This window comes from Limulus polyphemus, unplaced genomic scaffold (genome assembly GCF_000517525.1).
Source record: "Limulus polyphemus unplaced genomic scaffold, Limulus_polyphemus-2.1.2 Scaffold2649, whole genome shotgun sequence".
Taxonomy (NCBI): Eukaryota; Metazoa; Arthropoda; class Merostomata; order Xiphosura; family Limulidae; genus Limulus; species Limulus polyphemus.
In genome coordinates, this window is record NW_013668259.1 from 111,840 (window position 1) to 125,292 (window position 13,453).

General features: G+C 34.6%; 1 protein-coding gene across 1 annotated transcript in view; it reads left to right on the forward strand.

The window, feature by feature from the left end:
* The first annotated feature begins 5,745 nt into the window (after positions 1 to 5,745).
* LOC111087796 overlaps positions 5,746 to 13,453 on the forward strand; it is a 47,459-nt gene continuing 39,751 nt past the window's right edge. Inside the window, exon 1 of the mRNA XM_022395725.1 lies at positions 5,746 to 5,907. The gene's annotated coding sequence lies outside the window, so the exon portion shown is untranslated. The remainder of the gene's footprint in view (positions 5,908 to 13,453) is intronic.

Below are 13,453 nucleotides of genomic sequence, written 5' to 3' on the forward strand. Positions count from 1 at the left end.
GAGTAGTGAGAAGTGTTTTAACTAATTAGATCACGAGTTTGTTGGTATATTTTAAGCAGGCCGTGTAAATGGAGGAGTAATGTTTTGGATCTGACATGGCCTGATGGTTAAAGGTGCTCGACTCGCAACCTGTGGGACGCAGGTTCGAACACCGAACATTTTCGCCCTTTCAGATCAATACCACAGTTGGTGGTGTTGACTAGCTGTCTTCCCTCTAGTTTTCCGCTGCTAAATTAGGGACGGCTAGTACGGATAGCCTTCGTGTAGCTTTGCGTGTAGTTCAACAAACAAACAAAAAGAAAGAAATACAATGCAGTGTTCTAACGTAGCATGTAATCTTGAGAAAGAAATTCTAATGAGATAGTCTAAAAAGTAACAATGTTAATACTAACGATAAAGATAACTTTGATAAAAATAAAATGTATCCGTACCGCTATGCTAAGTAGCTTTATTGTAAAGAAATAAAAAAAAAAACTCTTTTTTTTTTTTCACTACAATTCTCGCGGAGAACGTTAAACTTTTGATAATTGTGTTCTCTTCTTAAAAAGTGCCACCCAGTGGCTCAACGGTAAGTTTGAAGACTCACAACGCTGAAAACCGCTAGCCCATTATGTAGCTTAGTCTTAACAACAAACAAAGAAGTAACAAATTTTTAAAACTAAAACGTACGATTCGATATTAATTTGTCCACGTCTGCAAATGCCAGTCCGTCACTTCAACGTTTCTCTGTCTCCTTGACAAAGGTTCTCAAAATAATTAGCTTGAAAGCATTAAAATGCCCACATTCAAAACGCACATATATGTAAATATAAATTCGTCAAAAAAATCAACAATCTTCTTTAAGCAAAATGCTAAAACGAGAAAAAATGTCAGTTCAATAAAAAGCGAAATTATGTACTCATGCTATGAACTGTGGTACTTGGAAAAGTGCTCATGTTGTGAACTGGGGTACTTAGAAAAGTACTATATTTGCTTTCACTCTTAGCTTAGAAACGCAAAATGTTTATTTACCAAACATTTAATATTTATTCAGAAATACACGCTTTCAAGAAGAACGCACACGTTTAACAAAAAATTCTGCTTCGCTCAAAAATTACCTGATTTTGTGCGCGAGTTACAGACGGTCAAAAAAAGTAGCCCACTTGGATATTTTTGGGCTCTCTGATGGATGATGTTGTTGAAAACTAACTTTTGATGTTGTGTCTTTAGCGACATTGACATGTCCATTCTTAGAAATATCTAAGAGTCCAGGTCTTCCTTACTTTCACCAATGAGATAGATGACCACTGATGTGGGTAGCACCTGCGCTCTTAGAGGGTTGGCTTATTGATTTTGTATACATAATGTCATAATCTATCAGTCTAGAACAAAATAATATCTCCAGAATACTTCTTCAAAGTCTCTGTTTCTAATCGTCTTATGGTTTGTTTGTATTTAATAAAGACCGATTTTACTTTGCCTAACGTCAGATTTTAAGATTTAACTCCAAGGTACGTATCCTGGCCGTTCCTCTTGTTATTTGCGGCTATTACCCGAAAGGATCAGTGAACCTGATAATGACACATACCTATGGATGGTAGTAAATGTTACAGTACACATGAAAGATAACTAAGGTTTTCATTCAGCTCAAAATGGTACAGGGAACCACCAGTAACTAATTTTGAGCAACTCACGGTTATGGTATAATAGCGTTCATAAACTCGCTGAAACGACAACTGCTAAATAAAAATAAAATATTTGTGATAAAAGGTAATAAATTCTATTGGTATTTTTATCAATTTTATTATTGTGATATAACACCATACCTACTATAATTGAATTGATAAAAATACCAATAGAGGTTGTAATTATTATTATTGTGATATAACACCATACCTACTATAATTGTTACAACCACATTATTCTTAGTTGGCCCCTTACGGGTTGAGATAAGAAGTGTGTTCGATAGCATTCAACGACATATTATTGCAGGTCGCTGAGTTGTTGTTCTTTATCAAATAAGTTCTTATTAGTTTAATTCCACAAGCTAAGTAGGTTGTATCCGCACAGTTCCATTCATATAGCGCCATCTAACGGGATAATAATATTTGCACGGGAAATTTGAGTATATAGTATAAAATAATAAATATACTTTATGTAACATCTTAGTTAGCTTAACAATCCAGGATTTACTGCATATACAACATATTTCCAATTTAAAATGAAGTCAGTGATTTCAACAAAGTTGCATAGATGAAAATAACATTTAAATATTTCTCACAATAAGAATGTAAGTAACATTACACCAACATATGACCTACAAACTTCAACTTTACACAAAACTTTAGGTATAAAAGTAAACATTTTACTTTAGTCAATACAAATATAGATAATGCACATCTTAAGTAGATTCCTGTGGACAGTAGAAAAACAAAATGTAATCACGTAATGGCTGTTAATACTATATTTGAGATCCGCGTTCGAATTTTACATCAGAAAAGAATGTTTACCAACGGAGGCACATTTACTCGGTGAGAATTTAGTTTACCTGAGAAATGTTTTGCTTCTTTTTTTTTTATACCGTCTTTGCGTTCCCGCAGATTTAAGCGGAAAGACGCTTAGTTAATTTTTAGATGGAAATAGAAAGATCTTTGTTTACGTTAGAACCTTTAACCTTTTTCATCGGGTTTAATGATACATTTACAATGATCATTTGGTAGAGACAATAGAGTGACAACTTTGGTCTTATCTGAGGCGTACGTTGCTGTACCTATTGTTCCGTTGAACAACGTGCACTTTTACTAGACGCGCGGCTTTCGTGCCTGAATCGTTTTAATGATAGATTTTACGGTATTTCGTGACTCCGCTTGTATGTTTGTCAAACAGAAAATCGTTCGCTGAAAATTCTAACCTCTTCTTGTCGACAGCTCAGCTTTTAAATTTTTTTCTCTCATAGCAAACACATGCTTAATTTTCAAACAGAATTACCAATTTCAGCCTACAAAATGGACAATTTGAACCTCTCTCCAACTTTTCTATTAAATAAACTTGCCCCCCCCCCCAGTGGCACAGCGATGTGTCTGCGGACTTACAACACTAGAAACCGGGTTTCGATACCCGTGGTTGGCAGAGCACAGATAACTCATTGTGTAGCTTTGTATATATATATGTAAATATATTTAAGCTATATAACAAACGATAAGCATAGTGTGTTTTTATTTCACTGTATTCAGGAAAATATTTATCTAGGCTACACGTTACCACTGACAGAACAAAGGACGAATTAAGATAAACAAGTGTATATATGTAGGTATAAATTTATTGTTCTAGCAGGTACGAAAAACATTTTATATCTATACATACTAATATCCTCTCGCCAGTACTGTTTTATGATATTGTCAATCCTTCTTTCTATCTATCTAGCTGTTCGTCAGTCTATCCAACTATCTACTTGTTTGTCAGTATATCCATATATCTACCTGTCTGTCGGTCTATCCATCTACATGTTTGCCAGTATATCCATCTGTTTCTCAGTCTTTCTATCTGATTATGTGTTAGTATATCCATCTGTCTACTTGTTTCTCAGTCTATCCTTCTATCTGATTATGTGTTAGTATATCCATCTATTTACTTATATATCAGTCTATTCATGTATCTACCTGTTCGTCCATCTATCAATTTATTTGTTTGTCTGTTTATCCATTTATATGTTTCTTACTATATCTCTTTGCTTGTCCATCTGTTTATCTACCTACAAATTATCTATTTGCTAGTCAGTTTGTTTGTCCTTCTGTCTATCTATCTAATTGTTTCTCAGTCTACTTATAGAGAATTACGTGTCTGTCTATTTATCTTTCTGTCTTCAGTGTAAGGGTCGTGCTGTCTAAGCTGAGAATGGTTATCAAATCTATACCCAGATAAATTCAGAAAGCATGAGGAAAAATCCACATCGTGTTTGAATAAATAAAACAATTCCATCCGACCATGAATATCCACGTAGTGTGTGAATAAATGAAACAAGTCCATCCGACCATGAATATCCACGTAGTGTGTGAATAAATAAAACAATTCCATCCGACCATGAATATCCACGTAGTGTGTGAATAAATAAAACAATTCCATCCGACCATGAATATCCACGTGATTTGTGAATAAATGAAACAAGTCCATCCGACCATGAACATCCACATAGTGTTTGAATAAATAAAACAATTCCATCCGACCATGAATATCCACATAGTGTTTGAATAAATAAAACAATTCCATCCGACCATGAATATCCACGTAGTGTGTGAATAAATAAAACAATTCCATCCGACCATGAATATCCACATAGTGCGTGAATAAATAAAACAGTTCCATCCGACCATGAACATCCACGTAGTGCGTGAATAAATAAAACAATTCCATCCGACCATGAACATCCACATAGTGTGTGAATAAATGAAACAAGTCCATCCAACCATGAACATCCACATAGTGTGTGAATAAATGAAACAATTCCATCCGACTATGAACATCCACATGGTGTGTGAATAAATGAAACAAGTCCATCCGACCATGAATATCCACGTAGTGCGTGAATAAATGAAACAAGTCCATCCGACCATGAACATCCACGTGGTGCGTGAATAAACAAGACAAGTCTATCCGACCATGAACATCCACGTGGTGTGTGAATAAATGAAACAAGTCCACCCGTCCATGAACATCCACGTGATGTGTGAATAAATGAAACAAGTCCATCCGTCCATGAACATCCACGTGGTGTGTGAATAAATGAAACAAGTCCATCCGTCCATGAACATCCACGTGGTGTGTGAATAAATGTGGAACTAATGAAGACACGAGCCCACCCATCGTACCAACATTGTTTCGTATCATTCTTTTGTGTACAGGCTTTTATATTTATAAAGATATTTGGGATATTTAATGATCATTTCTTCAATAAATCAATTCTATGTATTAATGTTAGATGATGTTTATATCAGTATATCAGCTATGGATAAATGTTAGATGATGTTTATATCAGTATATCAGCTAAGAATAAATGTTAGATCATGTTTATATCAGCTATGGATAAATGTTAGATCATGTTGATATCAGTATATCAGCTATGGATTAATGATAGATCATGTTTTTGTCAGTATCAGCTATGGATTAATGATAGATCATGTTAATATCAGTATCAGCTATGGATTAATGATAGACCAGTGTTTATATCAGTATCAGATATGGATTAATGATAGATCATGTTTTTGTCAGTATCAGCTATGGATTAATGATAGATCATGTTTTTGTCAGTATCAGCTATGGATTAATGATAGATCATGTTAATGTCAGTATCAGCTATAGATTAATTATAGATCATGTTAATGTCAGTATCAGCTATGGATTAATGATAGATCATGTTTATGTCAGTATCAGCTATGGATTAATGATAGATCATGTTAATGTCAGTATATCAGCTATGGATTAATGATAGACCAATGTTTATATCAGTATCAGATATGGATTAATGATACATCTTTCTCGGGATATAATAATTAGCACCGTAACCAAGAGTATGTATTTTTGGACGATAGAGTCAGTGAATTCAATTTTCACTGGACAGAACAAGAAGTTTTGACGTAAACGTTGGCTGCTACTTGCTTGTTTTTTTCTTATGAAACAGAAGGCATGCAGGATTACATAACAATAGTTTGACACATGCGCAATATTCTAAACGCCCACACTTCAGCGAATGAGGAACGTTACCTTAAAACAGCGGCAGCATCCGGTAGTCCTTCTCAACTGATGATCTCAATCCGGACGGTGAGCTAGAACAAACAGCAGGTAAAAGTCTACAATCCAGGTGACACTCTCACACGGGCACACACAAATACACATCTTCTTCATCTGGTCCTCCAGAATATCGGTAAAAATCAGGTAAGCTAGTTGTATGCGATTAACCTCTCTTCTTACTTCTGGGCCCCCCAGTGGCACAGCGGTATGTCTGCAAGAAACCGGGTTTCGATACCCGTGGTGGGCAGAGCACAGATAGCCCTTGTGTAGCTTTGTGCATAATTAATTAATTAAAAACAAACTTACGTTTGAAGATCTCTGTAACCTACTTTAATCCAAACTAAGTATAATAAAACTTTTCGAGATATATCTTTTAAAAAAAACAGATAACTTACTGAATAAATTAGTGTTACAAAGTTCAGCTTAAATACTTCAATCAGCTAGTCAAGTTAGACTTCAGTGTGATCAAGTTTCAAGGTAATTATGACGAATTCATAATTCTGTCAGAATCTAAAGTTTCAAAGCTGATTCTGTCTGCTTTAACTTTAAGTTTCTAGGTTATGCTAAAAAAAATGTTTTTATTAGGATTTTGACCACTTTTGTTTCTCATACAGTCCAGTAACTCCTTATCACCACCGTGTTTCAGTTGATGTAGCTGTTAGCTTCAACAGGTACAACCTGATAAAACTGATTTAAGGATGTTACCTATCAATCTCTAAATTTCTGTTGTTGCAGTTTCTACCGTCTTCAGATACAGCCTGAATAAAGACTGCATTGGGATGGAGGGGTGGGGAGGTGTGCTGCAAGACTTGATCTCAAATCTAAGAGGTAGCGTATCCACAATACGGAAGTGGGACATACTCTTGGGTACTAAATTATTTTAAAAGTTGTATTTCTGTTACACGATGATTATTAGAACGCTCGAAACATTACTCTAACCTGATATAACAGCATATTTAATAATAAAGCGTTCAGTTTGGATAAATATTGTAAGGTTAGATACGAAAACCTAATGAGACAATGTCGTACACTTTAATCAGATCTATCCTGCTCTGTAAGCACTCCCCAATACCACGACGATCCAGTGCCTATTGTTACCATAGTCAACACTGTCTTAGCATAGTGTTAAAACTGCATTTATATGGTCGCCATCTAATGACACCTAAAATAACTCGCAAAAGAACAAAATTTATAGTTATGACTGCACCCAGAACAATCCTGCTCTGTAAGTACTCCCCAATCCTACGAGGATTCAGTGCTCATTGTTACCATAGTCAACACTATCTTAGCATAGTGTTAAAACTGCATTTATATGGTCGCCATCTGATGACACTTACAATAACTCGCAAAACTAAAATTTTAATAGTTATGACTGCATAAGGCTTAGTATACGAGTTGATTACATACACGCTATAAACTCGTAAACTTATGTTGGATAAAATTCTTTATTTTGTGAATTAGCTAAATGTGATCTGGAAGACAGGTTACAAGGCTGGAAAGATTAATCTCAGGCTTAATAAAAAAAGGTTTGTTATTTTTAAAGATTTAAAATAGAAATTTTAGTGAAACAAATCTTTCATCACGATTGGACGACAAAAAAGTGGGTCAATCACACTGAAAATTGAAGTTTTATAGGAGTGTTTTTAGTGTTAAGCACAAATCTATCTGTGCCTTGCCAGCCGTAGGTATCTGAATCCGATTTTTAGCGTATAAATTCACAGATTTACCGCTGAGACACCGGAAGGCATTTTTCGGAGAGTAATGATGATGAAATACACACATTTAATAATTGTAGCATATTTTAAGGCTTATTTTTGACGTAAAAGTTTAAAGCTGTATATTTTATAATGATCGATTAACTTGTTTAGAGCTGTAATTTCATCAAAACAGTAAATATTAGAGCAACGATAATTAATATTATTGAACGTTTCGGATTATATGTTGACCATGTTTATCAGTTTACTGCAACGATGAATTAATTACAGCTAAGCATTAATAGGCCTAGCAAGTAACAGATAACATAAAACAGAATGTAACAATTTTAATGTAGACGCATTCGATTGAAACAAGACATCTCTTTAATTACAAACTCCCAGAAAGGCATGACTGTGTACTCATCATAAACTAAATTTTACCAACTCTTCTAAGACGATTATAGAAATAAAAAACGTAATTTTACCTAAAAAAGTAAAGATTATAGCTACGATAAACAGCAGTATATTAGCCGTTTCGGTTTATACATAAACCGTTTTCAGCAGTTTGCTACAAACACGAATAAGATAAAACTCGGGCCTAACAATTTATGCTATAATATAAAACTAGAGGTGAGTGGTTTATTATAGAAGTATTTGTTTAAAACAGTTGTAATAAAACGAGTGGTGTGGTTGGTAGATTGTTTGTTTTAGAGCAAAGCCACTTAGATCCGTCTAGTGTGTCCACTGTGGAGAATCGTATCCCGGATTTTAGCGTTGTAAAATTATCGCTGTGCCACCGGAAGATACGTTTGGTAGAAAAGGGGGACAAAGTTTCGGTTTCTGTACTGAGACCTCATTGTAGAAGCCGAAACGTTGTCTCATTTTTTAAAACAAGAGTTACAGTCTCAAACTTTATGCCTAAAGTTTCATTGAAACGGCAGTTCTTTAGATTTGTTTACTAGTTTGTCTTATCAAGAGTTCAATATCTGATTTTATGAGTTCCTAACTTTAAAGGTTTCTTTTATTGGTTTAGTGATCTGTGTGCGCGAATGAATGAAGGGGACAGTTTTAAGTTTTCAATGTAGGTGGCGCTGCATTTTTTCGTGGATTACCCATGAACAAGGGATTAATTTGTGAACTCAGTAAAGATTCCTTACTTAAAGAAACCAAGTACATTTTCCCACAGAAGCTTTCTATTTTACCATTATTCCTATAGTTACGTCTAGAGTATTCCCTGAACAACACTATCTATTATCTAAGCAGGTAAAGGCTGTTTACACTAACGGCGTTTTTTTTTTAATACTAAATACCCATCTACCGCCTTGTAAGAAGTCTTTACATATGAGGCGATATAACAATAGTCTACATCTATTCAGTTCTTTCGTTTCCCGTTAGGTTCAGGTGTCAAATAACAAATCCAAGAAATACATAAGTCTACCGTTTATCCCACGTGTTTCTCAACGTACATTACATGGTAAAAGGTGTGTTCCGTTTATGACATCAGACGTACTGATGCAAAAAAAAAGAAAAAGAAATGACGAATAGAACTGATGCTGTTAAACAACTTTATGAGTAGAAGTGTTTCTTTCTTAAAAACACCTTCCGCTATATTCAGTGATATATTAATACTATATTTTTAACAAGGCTAGGTGAATACATTATGTACCGTGCAGTGCGAGAAATAATATCGTTTGGTAGGAAGTTATCATCCATGGAAATGACGCACGTCCATTTTATTTATCCATAACATCATTGAGAAGCTAAGATGAGAAACTAGACACCTACCTTGAGGCAAAACGGCTCACAGTAAAAACTTAGTTTTAATCAAATATACAAACGACATATCTCATCAAGTAACACATGATGTAGATGTCCCCAGGGTCTAGAAGTTGCTGACAACACGTGTTTAGCTTCAGGGATTAAGCCTTGTACTTTTTTTTATTATGAAAGTACGTACAAGCAAGCTTTTCGCCCAGTAAACTATGCTAGTTAAGTAAAAACCTTCATATACCTCATATGAGAACCGTATAGAACTCTGCAGCAGCTTTAGGACTATTTAACAGTCAGACTTGTTTTACCCTTACTGGTTTTTCCACTAATAATATCTCTTCTCATCTTGTCAGTCCGCCAATAATATCTCTTCGTATCTTGTCAGTCCGCCAATAATATCTCATCGTATTTTGTCAGTCCACCAATAATATGTCATTGTATATTGTCAGTCCACCAATAATATATCATCGTATCTTGTCGGTCCGCCATTAATACCTGGACGGAAGTTATGTAAATTCATGATTAATGAAAGGTTATCTAAGGCATGAAAAGTTGTTTGCCATATGTAATTGTAAAACACGCAAAAACGCCAATAAAAACTGCAAAACACAAAATGTGAAACCACGACTTTGTGTATCTCCCCATAGACCCAACAAACCTTCATGCCAAATTTGGTGAAAATTCATCAACAGGGGGGTGAAGTAGTAGTAAAAAACTCCTTTAGAAACTGAAAAATGCAAAACTGAAGGTTTGTATGCACTGCCTTATGGACTTAATGAACCTCGATACCAATTTTTGTGAAGAATCATCCACACCCTATGAAGTAGTTACATGGACATACAACAGACAGTACTATTATATTTATATAGACACACACACATACTTATATATATATCTATATATATATATACGTATGCAAGTTCCCATTATGACAGATCAATAAACGCTACAACAAATTAAACGTGATTCTAGTAGGCTACTCTGGCCTGGCGCATGTGCAAGTTGAATGCTAACACTTATTTTTTCGTGTATGAAACAGTACAGATTGGTATAAGAACTGAAAAGGGGGTGGATGTTTAAAAAGTAAATAAATTAGATTTATAGAAAAAATTTAAAGCTTGTGCACTTTTTAAAATGCTTTAGATATTTCACGTTAATAGGGAAGAGAATCTATATTGCCCCAGTGGAAAAAAGCGTAGTTAACCAGAGAGAATGTTAGGAAGAGTTACTGCTTATTAATATAGATAGAATATAATGTTTAAGCATAGAATATGCGTAGCTAACTGTGGAAATGAATACAACACATTAAAAAATAATTTTTCGAATATTTATGGGGTTTGGAGTCCTTTGTAATTCATCATACGTAACCTAAATTCATTTAGGAATGTGAATAATGTTATGACTTGTGGCCTAATTTATTATTCGATATTACACAGCGGCCCGACTGTTGATTATATATATTTGTCCGGATTATATACTTTAAAAAAATGTGTAGGTAGGGGCTATGATACTTTAAAGCAAAATCCTAACTTTCACAAAATTTATTTATAACGTAACATATTATCACAGTCGAAATGGTGTTTTTAAGTTTTTACAGTGTATTATTACATTGTTCATTATTACCTAACCAGAAACTTAGTATAAACTTTAGAAACTCACTGTGTATATATTTAAAATATGGTATATACAGTGCGATGGTCAGTGTGACTTTGTACGAAGAGGTAGCAGCCAAAATAGTGGCGGTAGGGGTGCTTTCTGTTACACACTTTCAACACCCACCTCTTAATGACCTTCCGCACAGTTTCACGTTATTAATTAATTAAGTGACGGTCTTTGAGCGTAGAAATGTATTACGGGATGAAGTTGTAAGGTCACGGGTCAAAGTAGGAAGTGGGTATAACTGAAGAAACGTCTCTTCATATCAGCGTTATGGTGTCTGTTGTAGTATCAACTTTATCTGAGTTTGTGTATTATTGCAATAGTGGCAGCCATTTTTCCCCATTGCATTATTCAAATAGAGAGAGCTAGGGGATTCTCTGAGATATATAAGACGTTTGTCTGCCCTCCCCCACACTGTGTGTCTGTGTGGTATAGAAATTTTAATATTTTTCTGCGTATGTACGTGGCGCTATCTATGAAAGTAGTTAACGTTAACTTACGTCAAAAATAATAAATGCTAAATAGCAGCAATAATGAGGGTTGTTACCCCATCATTAACATGCCCTTTGCTCAAATTATCATCCCACAAAGTTTGTCCGAGATTGGTCCAGCGACCTAGGAGTAGTTAGAAAATGGACAAACAGAGAGACACACAGATATTTGTGCTTTATTTATATATATGTGTGTGTGTGTTTGTATATATATATATTTTTTTTTTTGGGGGGGCGCTGTATAATATCGAATAATGAATTAGGCGCAGTTTCATAACAATATTAACATTCCTAAATGTATGGTGATTTAAAAGGACTCAAAACCCCATATATAATGCACAGCAGAGGATACAATCAATGATAGTGAGGGAATGCATTAAGTCTCTACGTTAGAAATTCTTTTCTCAATTTTATCCTTGGAGAGAAAGAAAATAAATCTGTAACATAGTTACATGTTATCCTAATGTTAGCCAAAATAGAAAATGTTTCGTTTGGAATAAGTGTTGTTCGCTCTTTAGTCTTACGTTTATGATAAAACGCTAACATTTATTACTTTTTAAAAAATCAGCCAACTGCTTCTCATTATAGTTGTCTCGAGTAATAAGTTCCTTTAATACAAACTGTAGTTATTTACTTTGTTATTTCTATACTATTTCGCTATATTTTCCGAGCTTTTAATAGGCATAACCCTTTCAAAACAAAGATATCCAACACTTTTACGCCAACTGTTATCCCTATATGCACTACTCAAAATGTTAATTAAGCTTCATGTTACTGTACTTGCGTGGGTACGAAAGTATTGTGATTACTTTGAATCATGGATGAGACATGCGGTGATAAAACTTCCTCGTTTATAAACGATTAGAAGTTTAACTTGTACGCCCAAGAGGAAACCCAAAACTCGCAAGAAAAGAAAAAGATGAAAATATCGAAAGTCATTTGGAAACTTACATGATGCTATGTAGGTGGGCTAGCACGTGTAGACGGTTTCGAAGGATAAAGTTCTTTTTTTTTTATGACAATAATTTAATATTCTTGAAATATCTACGTGTGACGTTTGATAGTGAGTATCACTTTATTTTGTTTTTGATAATCTAAAAGTAGAGTCTATTTCAATTTTGCGCAAAGCCACACGAGGGCTATTTACGCTAGCCATCCCCAATTTAGCAATGATAGACCAGATGAATGACACCACCCACCGCTAACTCTTGGGCTATTCTTAGTCTTTTTGTAAAATGTATAGCCTCATGAAAAATTCAACTTGGATACAAACCAAGATAAGAAAGTCCAGTCAACAGAGGCTGCCCAGTTTTGAACCGAGATAATACCACTATAATGACACTGGTACACGAAAATCGAATGTGTGCTGCAGTGAAAACGTGGACAATGGCACGGAAAAAGTGTTTTAATGAACTTTCCTGTAACACGCGGGGTTTTATCGTGAAGGCTAGTCATTAAGTGACCTTATTAGCTTTGCGATCATTAGAATAATAAAGATTCTGATGAATTCTAAGGCCGGAAGTTTGCCGTTGTTTTGTTAACGGCACGTGAATTAAGCGATTTCCGGTAATTTCTGATAAGTTTGGACGTAATTGACTCGTAACATAAGTAAGAGAAGAAACTGAAACTGTAGTCAGTGGAAGTGGACAAGTTTTAATGTCACGCGGACTCAACGCAAAACGTCATCGTTAATAGCTTGATGCTGGTATCCTGCAATAGAGCTGAAGTATTAAACTCGACATTGGTGTGCAGGTATGAAAAACAAGAAAATAAAATGATAACTTACTATATGCATATATACAAATATAATTACGTTTTTTTTAACACAACGTCTTGATATATCAACTGTTATAGTAATAACTGTTTTATTCAGTCTAAATTATTTTATCTAAATCAAATAGTTTTATATCATGGCAATATATATTTTGTTAGTTCAAAACTTTGAAACACACAAAAAAAGATTGTTATTATCAAATGAACGATTGAGTGTCAGGAATTAACATAAGTCTGTTGGCGCTTTTGTAGTCTTTGCTGTTTGCTTCTTTCCGCCTGACAGTTATATTTTTGAAAATGTCA